The sequence below is a fragment of the Convolutriloba macropyga genome, chromosome 4, assembly GCF_964194025.1.
Source record: "Convolutriloba macropyga chromosome 4, txConMacr16.3, whole genome shotgun sequence".
Lineage (NCBI taxonomy): Eukaryota > Metazoa > Xenacoelomorpha > Acoela > Convolutidae > Convolutriloba > Convolutriloba macropyga.
This window is the reverse complement of record NC_134471.1, coordinates 27715145-27728099: the sequence shown is the minus strand read 5'-3', so window position 1 is coordinate 27728099 and position 12955 is coordinate 27715145. Positions and strand designations below refer to the sequence as shown.

General features: G+C 28.6%; 1 protein-coding gene across 1 annotated transcript in view; it reads right to left on the bottom strand.

The window, feature by feature from the left end:
• The window catches only part of LOC142338357 (transmembrane protein 70 homolog, mitochondrial-like), a 197974-nt gene extending 187166 nt beyond the window's left edge, over positions 1 to 10808 (bottom strand). The window contains exon 1 of the mRNA XM_075388070.1: positions 10798 to 10808. The gene's annotated coding sequence lies outside the window, so the exon portion shown is untranslated. The remainder of the gene's footprint in view (positions 1 to 10797) is intronic.
• Positions 10809 to 12955: the final 2147 nt, after the last annotated feature.

Here is a 12955-nt window from a genome sequence, read left to right as displayed (position 1 = left end):
TAAACACGAATGCAACAACTCATTCAAACCAGAGATTGTTTGTCCTAGGAAAAAACATATTACTTTTATAAATGAACACAAACGTCAGAATATAACAAAAATTATAACTGCCGATATAGAATGTTGCATTGTTGAAGTCTCTACTAATGGTTATGGCGAAGCATGATCGGAGACGCATGAATATGTAATAGCTGAACATATTCCAATAGCTGTGGGTTACACCTGGCAAGGTAACTTCAAGCACTACTTCGGTCTCTGCTGCATCAAAAGATTTGCTAGAGATCTATTAGAAATAGAAACAGAGAATAATTTCAAACATAATGAAAAGAGGATATTCACAGAAGAAGAAAAATTATATTATGAAACTAATAACACTTGTCATATCTGCAGCAAAACATGTATTAATAAAGTAAGAGATCATTGTCATGAAACTGGTAAATATAGAGGACCAGCATATAAAATATGTAATCTAAGATACAAACAACAAAACTTCATTCCGGTAACATTCCATAATGGCTCTGGCTAAGACTTCAACCTACTATACAGTGAACTCTTTAAACAGAATAATGATAAAAAGAAAAGTAGATAACATACCACTAGCTGCTGGTAAGTCTAAGATGTTCAGCATTGGTTGTCTTAAATTCTTAGATAGTTATAATTTCTTAGCTATGCCTCTAGATCAAATGGCAAAGATATACGGATGTAAAACTCAAACATTTTATCCATATCAATACTTTGGTTTAGATTCAAACCAATTGGGCACCACGACGAAGTCGTATGGTAGTTCCACTACCAAGGGTAGCAAAGCTACCTATGATGAAGCTATAGGTAATCTAAAAGTAGAAGACTTCAAGTCCTCTCTACATAATAAATTACCAACACAAGAAGAAGTCAATAGCTTTAATAAAGACAACAGTCTTAAAACTGGTAAAGATCTAACTATAGAGTATTTACAGAATGATGTGGAAATATTAGACTACTGCATGAATGACTATGTCAAATTAAGTATGAAAGAATTTGGACTCAACCCACTACACTATGTAAGTCTACCAGGTTATAGTTTTGATTGTTGGTTAATGTCAAGCGGTGTTACATTAGATACATTGCAAGATAAACAAATGGTAGATGATTTCGTTGGAGCAAAGAGAGGTGGTAATTGTGGAATAATGGGTGATAGATATGTTAATAGTAATAATATGGCAGAGCATGACCGAAGGTCTATCTGGTACATAGACGCAAACAAACTATATGGTTATGCAATTATGCAAAAGTTACCTTATAAGGATTTTGAGTTTATTACTACTAGATCCGCGAACGGACTTCGTCCGTGGCAAGCCAAGCGGGTTCCTCGATGCAATATTGAATACTCCAGATGATAGTGATCATGGTTACTATATAATTTGTGATATTGATTATACTAATGAAAGTAAAGAGAGAACAGAACAGTTAGCACTAATGCCTAAAAAGAGAAAGAAAAATGATAATGAATTAGGTTACAGAGAAAGAGATGGAGGCAAGGCAAGATCAGAGAATTTAATCTTAGACCAAAACAACAAAACAGAATATGTTGTTCATTATAGGATGTTAAAGTTCTATGTTAAGATGGGAGTAAAAGTAACAAAAATACATAGAGTAATTAAATTTAGACAAGATTATATATGTAGAGATTATATACAAAACAATACAAATAAAAAAGCAACAGCTAAAACCGAAGCAGAAAATGATGTAAGGAAATTAATGAATAACTCCCTATATGAAAGAATGTGCATGAATCCTCTACACTTCTTTCAAAGCAAGTTCTTGCATGACGAAGAAAAAATATTGAAAAGTGTAAGTAAACCAACATTTAAGAATATAACTAGATATAGAGATTATAGCCAAATGGAATATATAAAGAAAAAAAGTAGAATATAGCTCACCTGTATATGTAGGAGTAACAATACTCGAACTTAGCAAATTACATATGTTTGATGTATTCTATAAAATTCTACAACCATCCCTCAAAGATCTAACACTTCACTATATGGATACGGACAGTTTCGTATTAAGTTATATTGAAGGTAAAGTTAGTGATGAGCATATGGACTTAAGTAATCTAGACATACCTATAAAAACTAATAATAAAGTCCCCGGCAAGTTTAAGCACGAGCTGGGGAGTAGGATTATTGAGGAATTTATAGCATTGTTCCCCAAAACATATAGCTTCAAAAATTATCCTAAAAACACTAAAGAAAAAGGAATAAACAAGCATAATAATTCTAGGCACATAGATTATCATGATGCATTAATGAATAATACACAGAGAAGAGTAGATGAAAGCAGAATACAAAAAGTTGGGGATAGCATGACAACAACAAAAACAAGTAAGATTAGTTTAAATATGTTTGATGATGAAAAGTTTTGTGTAAACAATATAAAAAGTTATCCACATGATAAGGAACTATATTTATTTAAAAGAGATTTGTTAAATAGGATCCGAGAAGCGGCTTCACCGATTAGGAAACTATATATGGATAAGGATAAGGATAAGGATAAGGATAAGGATGTAGATAAACTGATCTGCGAACAGACTTCGTCTGTGGCAAGCCAAGAAGGTTCCATGATTAATGATATTAAAGAATTAATTATAGATAGCAATAGAAAGTTAATAGAAACAGCTATTATATTATATAATGAGTTATAATAATTAGTTATTTTAATTATAATTATAGATCTAATTCATACTTAGTATAATATTTTTATACAAAAAAATGACTAAGCTAGATGAACTTATAGAATTAAACTATCTAGAAAAACAAAACAGAAAGAATAGATTAGAAGATAAATTAAAACAACAAGAATATTATGGTGAAATAGAAGAGTTATTTTATCCTTTATTTAAAACTTTAAATGCGAACAGTGAACACAATCTAGCACTAAGTTAACAAACATTAAGGGCAATGGATTGGAAAAATCAAGAGTTAGATAAACAAACTAAGATGATCCAGCAAGCTGGCCTCCAGTTTAATGAAGCTTTAATGAAGTCCAATGGCAAAGCTAAATAAACCAGGACTATTAGTAGATAAAGACACAGCTCAAATTATTAATTTAATGTCAGTTCAATCTAACCCTCAATTAAAATTAAAGTTCGGAAATTTAGATATCGCTGAATTTGAAATGAATGGTGTTAAACTAATTTATCGAGAAAATGCATTTATAGTTAAGGATAATATATATGAATTTTCAGATGTGTTTATAAACTTTCTTACTAACCCAAATATAAAATATGTTGAAATCAAGGAAGATGAAAACAAAATTAAAAGGTTTTTATTTGATATTGGATATGATATAGGAAAAGGGGATAAGAAAAGTGCTAGATATAGAGCAATAAAACGTATAATAGGGGTAAAAGATGATGTATATGGTAGGGGATTACATAGAACTCCCGATCATGGAAACTGCTTGGCTTGCGATGAAGAAAGTTCGTTGGATAACCAGAGACGGAGTCTGTTCGCAGATCCAAATAGTTTAATAGAAAGACTAGAATTATTAATACTAGAAACAAAAGCTGGTCATGATGGCTTAAATGATGAAATGCTAGATATATCTAAGCAACTATTATCTTTGAATACTATTAATCAAGAGCAACTAGATAATTTTGTTTTTCACTATGGTAAATAAACAAAAATGAACAAAGCTATCAGAGAAGCTGTTTCACAGATCAGGGAACTTGCTTCGCAGATGGTTTTATCCACAATCAAACAAGACACAATTAAAACTAAACAACAACAACAACTAGCTAAATAAATTTTCAGCCCTCAAATAACAAAGTTTAGAAGAGAAAGAATAATACCATTATATAAAGATGAAACATAGTCAGCTGATTTAATTGATAAGTCATCTCTAAGTAAATACAATAATAATTATAAGTTTATATTAACAGTTATAGATATATTCACAAAATATGCACGGGCTATTCCATTAAAGAATAAATCTGGTTTATCTATAACTAATGGTTTGAAAATAGTATTAGGTGAAAGTAGAAAACCAGAAAATTTATGGGTAGATAGAGGTAGTGAGTTTTTCAATAAAACATTTAAATGTTTACTTAAAGAATATGAAACAAAACTATATTCTACATACAGTGATTTAAAGGCTGTGTTTGTAGAGAGATTCAATAGAACATTTTTACACATAATAAATAAACCAATGTTCATCAATGGTGATGGTAATTGGGTAAATAAATTAAATGATGCAGTCATAACATATAACAATAACATTCACTCCACTATTAATATGACACCTGTTGAAGCTTCTAATAATCCCGATAAAGTTAAATACTATGTTAATTCTACCAAAGCAACACCCAAAATTGGTGATTATGTTAGAAATGGAGATAAACGTAATATCTTCTCTAAGGGATACACTTCCAATTGGAATAGAGAGTTGTTTAAAATTAATGAGATTTTTAAAACACAACCACCAACTTATAAGATCGAAGATATGAATGGAGAGATAATAGAAGGTGAGTATTATGTACAGGAATTATTAAAATCCGAGCTTGACTTTGAATTTAATAATAAGTTTTAGAATCATTAAATATATTTGTTAATATAAATAATGACAAGAAATAGATTTAACCAAGCGAAACATAATATAGGGAATGGAAACAACTTATCACTAAGTAAGGCTCGTGGGCTATTCCTAGAAGATAATGATAATATTGATTTGAAGGATACCTATAAAATTACGAATGTACATCCTCTTACAGATGAAAAAGATGTTGTTAATAAAGAGTATTGTGACAATAACGTATTATCCTCCTCTAATAAAATAGACATTTTGAGTAGAAACATAACTGAACAAAGAAAGGGTGACTTTGATAAAGTTACAACTAAAACATTACAACTAAATGAAACACAAGTTAATGAAGAACTAATTAAAGAATTTATTAAATCAGCAAATGAAATCACAAATACTGTTAAGTTTTGTAATAAAGTTGCTGCTGATACTATCTCTAAATATAATCAATTAAAACAAGAATTTGATAATAATAAGTTAAATCAAAATATCACTAACATACAACTAGATGACATGTTTACTACGGGTCTAAAAGAATTTAAAGAAATTAATAAAAAAAGACTAATTCTGCCGTTGATGAAGCACTTATAAAGAATAAAAGGACAATAGTACAATATATAAATGCTAAACTTTTACGAAGTACGTTAGTTGATAATAAAGAGCAAGCAAGACTTGAGAAGCATTATGGTTTTAAACAAGAAGATATAACGAAAGAAATAGAAAGTTTTTTACTAATGAAAATAAGCAATGCTATGACGGATTCCATGACCAATCCAACAGCAACGATTGAGAGATTACTTTATCCCAACTTGTCAACTGTTAATGAACAATACATAAATGAAAAGATTCGAGTCAATAATAAATTCAATAATAATATTAACATTATACAAGATATTAGAAATTTTTATGAAACTGAAACTAGTAACTATAATAAGAAGTTAAGTAGTTATAAAAATTATATTAACATAGCTGAGATAACAGAAATAGTATTATCATCAATAGCAACAACGGCAACAACAACATCAGTTGCATCAACATGTATAGGATTACCTTATTCTATACCTACAGCTTTTGCTACAGCAATTGTTTGTGATTCATTATCAAAAACATTTAATACTAAAATAAGAAATAAAATTCTAAGGTATTCACAAATGTATACTTTAAGTAAACAGTTTAGTGACAAGTTTAATAAACTATATACTAAATCAATGAAAGATAATAAAATAGAAAATGACGAATATAATGAATTAGTCAAGGTATATGAAGAATATAAGAAGAACAAGAAAAATAAGTTGAGTATTTTTTTAACCTAAAGTTAATAGTGTTTAGTAATAATAGTATGTTTAGTAATAATAATATTAGTATTAACATTTATCGATAACCATAAACATAATACAAATATAATCATAATCATAATCATAATCATAACCATAAATATAAAATAATCATAATCATAGACATAATCATAAACATAATATAATCATAATCATAATCAAATAATCATCTCTTCTTTGTACCTAAGTATAACCCTCTTACTTTTTGTACTACCTTTATACCTTCACCAGTATTTGCAAATGTAATTAAATCAGGTGTGGCTGATAAAGCAGTTCTAGGGTTTCTACTTGCAGCTGTACTTCCTATTTTACTTGCTATTTCTAATGCTCTTACTGGATTATTAGCAACTTTCTTTCCAAAGGTAACCGTAGCTTTACCAACACTTTTAAAGATATTTTTCAATCCCTCTGCTTCTATTGTTGCATCAGATACTGTCATTGATTTATTCCTTCTACATTTGACACAATTACCCTTTAACATTTTAGTACCCCTCTCCGATACAAAACCACTTATATTAATAGTACCACTATATTGTCTGCCACCAACACAATAAGAATTAGTTTTGAACTTATTTAAAAGACTCATTTCTCTATATATAAAATAAGGGAAGCTAAAAAGCATAATCCCTTTGTTATTAAGCCTGAGCCTAAACCCAGGGTTAAACCTAAAGTCAAACCCAAACACCAAACTAAACTTGAAGCTAGAGGCTTAGCTCTAGAGAATAAAAAGAAACTAGATATTATTTATGCTAAGGGTTTTGTTAAGACTAGTAGGAAATAGTTTGATTATCCTTGATTTAGTCATTGTTTAGTCATTGGTTGAGTCAATAAATATATCATTTATTATAACTATGTCTATGATATAATATCAACCATCTTTTTACCATCACTATTCACATGTGATTTATACACATGTGATATGAGTTATCACATAATAACCTTTCTGGTTAATACTACTGCATGACATATAACATCTGCAACTGCAGCACTAAATTTAAAATTAAGTTGTATTGGATGTGGACCTATATGATCATTTTGATATCTAGTATCAAATACATATATTCTATAACTACTTTTGAATGTTCTAGGATTTATATACGGTTTTATATTATGTGGTAACCCATTATAATCCTTATTAAATTTAACAATCTCTTTAAAAGCCTCATTATAATTATTGGTACCATAATTTATATTCATTCTATCCTCAGGATAAAACTCACTACCAATCTTACAATAACATTCGGTAACATTCATTATATGAAATGTACTTGCATCATGAGTTTTTTCATTAACATTATTATTTTCAAAACCAACTATTATATATTGCGGTCTTTCCATACCACGTTCCATACCTAGATCAAACAAGAAGTTAGTATCATTGGGTGTATTCTTATAAAATGTCTTTCTTTTATAATAACTAAAGTCTACATTATTCTTTTTACTTAAACCCTTTTGCACAATAATTCTATTGTCATTACTAGGATCAATACTAGGTACACACCTTGATATATCTCTAATTTCTATATTAGCATCATTAGCAACTGTACCAGCACCAGCAATAACTCTAAATAGAGCTCTATCATTTTTATTCAATTTTAATATTAGTTTAAATCCTAAACCATATATAATCTTTTCTAAGTTATTTACAAAACCAAATAGATCTCTCATCTTAATCATATGACACATATGACCTCGTTCTGCAGCAATATGGTCACCTTTAAGTTGACTATCTCTACTACCTTGATTTCTAACAACACCACTCTCATATTCATCATCAATACTAGGTAATAACTTATACATCAATAGATTAGGATGACAATAATCTATATATTCAATAGTTCTACCACCACTAGTTTCAAGCTTAACTGAACTAAATAATGCCATCATACCATAATTAACTATTCTGATATTAGCATCATTAGCAAATACACCACCAGCATCATCTGATACAACAAACTCTATCTCTAGATATGAATCATGTATATTTAAATGATTCTCTTCTCTATTGAAAATGATATTATTATTATTATTGATTGTATTCATTGTTGCTAGATTATTTGGTTTATATTTTATAATCTTAATTTTGCGCATATCATTTTTATAACCATAAGTTGTGTCCAAATTAAAATCCATTTTTGTAAGTCAAAAAATGTCCGATAACTTAATTCTATATGAACTACAAAAGATTCATGAAACGCTAACTAAAACTATAGAAGAACATACAATTAACCTTAGTATGATCAAACCAACAGAAAAGTTTAACTTTAGTGAACCTATACTTAACTCGTCAGAATTCGGTTTAATTAGATTATCTGTTTATAATTCGGTGTTTAATGTGAATAGAAGGAACAATCAATTCCTATATGATACCCGAGTTGAAAAATGGACAGATACCCGTATTTTAGCTGTTATACCAGTGCATATGAATTAACCGAAATAGCAGAAGAATTAACAAAAGAAGAAACTAATGGTAATGTTATAATAGAACCTGATAAGAATACAATGAAAAGTTTAATGGAAATAAAACAAGGTGCAATTAACTTTGACATAGAAAATTCAATAGCCCCATTACTAGGATTTAGAAAAATAGTTGATAAAAAAGGTAAATATACATCTCAGAAAATTGTTGATATTATGGGTTTTAGTACTATTAACATTCATTGTAGTGTGATATCTGGTGTTAAAGATAATGGGAATAACACAGACATACTATATACTTTTACTCTAACAGAACCACCAGGTTAATTGATGAATATTATACCAACTAATATCTTGTTACAAAATTTAACTAAAGATAGAATAGAATATATAGAGTTTCATATTATAGATGAGCATGGAAGACCTATAGACTTTAATGGTGATGTATTAAGTTTTACTTTGCATCTATGTTAACAGCTAAACTTAGACTTAGACCTAGACTTAGACCTAGACTTAGACTAAAAATATTTGAATTAGTATTTTTTCCATGAAAAATGTTTAGAATTAAATGTGATGAAGGTAAAAATAAGTCCCGGGCTCAAAGTTGTAATTGGTGTCAGGGTAAACCATATCAATGTTTTGTATGTAATAGAGTTATAACATATAGAGATAAATATGATCATTTACTAGAACATTTTAATAATCCTGATCAATATCTAATATGTAGAAAGTGTAATGTATATAAACATATCTCTCAGTTTAGATTTAAACAATTCTATTGTAGGTTATGTATATATTCACAGATTAGTATATTTATAAATTATAATTAAACATAAATAATGGAAATTAAATAAATATATAATTATAAACATAACTATACCATATTCACAGATTAGTATAAATATAAATTATAATTAAACATAAATAACTATAATACTCTCCGACCCCAATTAATTCTTAGTTTACCATTGATATTTTTATTTTTAGTTATATCAATGACAACATAATTATAAGGCTCTTTCCATACGTTATTACATATATTAGCAAAATCATTATAACTAAGTTCAACATTATTAAAGAAATCTTGATATATAGATATGAGGACTTTACCTCTCTGTTCAAATAAAATAAATAGATTACAATTCTCTCTAACACTCTGTCTATCTAATAGTATTTGATTAAGATATATCATATTGCAATTATTATGTCTACCTCTACAAAAGTATCCATTAATAACTGGTTCTTTGGCTCTAACATCATCGAATATCATTAGTTTCTTTAAATCTTTGGGTAGTTTATCAGGAGATGGTAAATTTTTTATATCTTTATTAAATTCTATAATTGCGTTTGGGTTTATTCTTTCTAATCCATTGTATTGATCACCAGTAGGTCCAATGATGTATAGCTTATCAAAATATATACTAGCTAGAATTAGTTTTTTTAATAAGAATGTCTTACCACATTCACTAGGACCAGATATTATACATCTAAAGTTATCTGGGAATTCAGCTTCAGTAAATATATCATCATCTTTAGCCATGATTGTAGATCATCATTTATATTTACAGAGATATTGTTACTAAGACATTCTTTGTTGTTAGGTTTACCAATTTGATGTTTTTTATCAAATAGATCTGCGAACGAGCTTTGCTCGTGGCTAGCCAAGCAGGTTCCCTGATATATAAAATCATCATCTGCGAAGCAGGTTCCTTGATTATCATTAACATTATCATTAACATTATCATTATCTTTATCATCTGCGAACGAGCTCTGCTCGTGGCTAACCAAGCAGGTTCCCTGATTATCATTATCATTAACATTAATAGCAAAGCTACTTCGTAGATCATTGTCATTATCATTATCATTAACATTATCATAAACATTAACATTAACATTATCATTATCATTATCATTAACATTAACATTATCATTAACATTAACATTATCATTATCATTATCATTATCATTATTATTATCATTGACATTATATTTATCATTAACATTACAACCCAAACAAAAACACTCATAATATATTTCAGGACATTTAACTTGATTAACTAGAATATTTAAAGCACATTTAATTCTAAATCCTCTATCAATAAGATAGATCATAAATAAACAATAAGCCGCACAATATGATTCATCATATTGTTGTATTCTTTCATTAGAGCCTAGATCAACATATTCTTCTAAAAATAATGGTGGGGTCTCAACACCAAAACTATCAAATTAATACACAGGACCACCTTCTCTTTTTATAACTAAAACCCAATGTGTAACATCAGTTGGATGTATATTTACAATAAAGTTGGAGTTAGGTTCCCCGATACTATCTGGAGTCTCATCTCTCATTACTATTTCAATTGGTGTTAGACTTATATCTTTACCTATATCTTTCATTCTGATATCGCTCATAGCACTATTATCAATATTAAATTTATTATTGAAATCCTCAAAAGTTAGGATAAGCATTTTTATACAATAGATTTAATAAGTCTAAGTCTAAGTCTACATCAAGTCTATATTTTATATATAAAAATGGAGACAGGTAGCGCAGTTATAATTTTTATTTTCTTAGTTGGAGTTATATAATATATGATTCAATACCAAATAAATATACAAAACTAGAAGAAAGCTTTGGTGGATTTATGAATAGGAGTCTAGTTAGATTTGAATATGAAAAGTCACCATTACATACTATTGTTTAAGGTGGAACTGGTACAGGGAAAACATATTTTATTAGACAATACTTAAATTTATACTCAGTCCAAAACCAAGACCAAAAACCAAAACTGGGACCAAAACCAAAACCAAGACCAAAACCAAAACCAAGACCAAGATAAAAATATAGTTATAGTGTATAAAGATGACAGAGACTGGATAGATCCTGAGTCTATTAAGTTTTATACTGGGTTTAATAAAAGTGATATAAATATGATCACAAAAAATAATATTCCTAATTTTCAAAATTGTGTATTAGTACTTGATGATATGGGTGATAGGTTAAATAAGGATATAGCTTATTATTTTACTGAAGGTAGACATTATAATATTCAAATGATTGTAATGTGTCATAAACCAGCTCAAATAATTAATACAGCAAGAATGAGTTGTGATACTATTTATTTAAGAACTTATAATGGACCTGATCTATTTAAAAATTTTAATGAGATATATAAATAGAAACATGACTTTAGTAAAATAATTAGTGAGTTAAATAGTAACCATTATAAGCGTACAGATGGAATGTCAGATGAACTTTGTTATGGTTTAATTAAATATAATAAGAAGGAAAATACTTTTATTATTATTAATAGTAATAGAACACTGATATATGATTCAGGAGTTGGTTTCCTTGATTTAAAAGCTCCTAGTTTAAAAGATGAGTTAGAAAGAGAAGATAAAAATAAACTTATAGCATATATGAAACCGCTCATGATAAATACAACAGATAGAAATACCCTTAATCATGATAATTATCAGTTTTATTTTAATAAACTTCTTACTTTAAATAATATTAAAATTCAGAATGGTGTTTTAACAAAAGAGATGGTTAAAGCAAAAGGATTAAAACAATTATCAAATTTTGGTGGAATTATAGGTTGGGGCTTAGTTATAACTAGTTATATTTATCCTGATTTAATAACAAAAACTGTTGGAGCCGTGGCAATGAGTGCAAGCAATATGTTGACTAGAGCAAACACTTTGGTTAACGTTGGATATGGAGAAGATCTGCCAAGCAGGTTCCCTGATATGGGAAATGGTTATACTCATCTACGAAGTAGATTTGCTTATATGAAAAGTGATTATACTGTTGGTGAAACATGGACGAAGTCCTATTTGCAAAGTGATTATACTGATCTAATAAGTAGCTTTGCTAATACACAAAGTGATTATACCGAGAGTGAAACATGGACAAAGTCTTATCTAAAAAATAGTGTAGTTAATGGGGCACGTAAACTTGTTACACCCTTAGAAAAACTACAAGAGGAATATATAAATGAAGAGATGGGAACTTTTAATAGAAAGGGAGGAAAGTTTTTAACCAGACTGTATGGAAATAATGAAGAATTTAGAGAAGAGATAATATTTTTTTTTAAAATTAAAAAAGAATTAGACCTTGAATTGATTTTAGATAAGAGATGTAAAACTAATACACTCAATACTTTAGGAAACAAATATTTAGCAGAGCGTATCACATCTAAAGATAATACTAAAGATTTAATTGAAATCATGGCTAAATATTATCTGCGATGTGGTTACACCAATCTGCGAAATGATTAGGTAAATATTATAGTTTACCCTATTGTAAATGCTTTTAATATGTTTAGAGTGTAACTATAAATATGGAAACATTGCTGTTTTAGAATATCATTATGAATCATGTCATAAAGATAAAACTGATAAATGTATGTGTGGTAATATAATACTAAGTGGTATTTGTGCTGATTATTTTTCTCCATGGGGTTGTTCTTTAAAAATTGAATCTAGTTCTAGTTCTAGTTCTATTTCTAGCTCTAGTTCTAGTTCTGGTTCTGGTTCTAGTTCTATCTATGACTGTAACTCAAACTCAGACCCTAACCCTAACCCTAACCCTAACACTAAAATTAACCCTAACCCCAACCCCAACCCTTACCTTAACC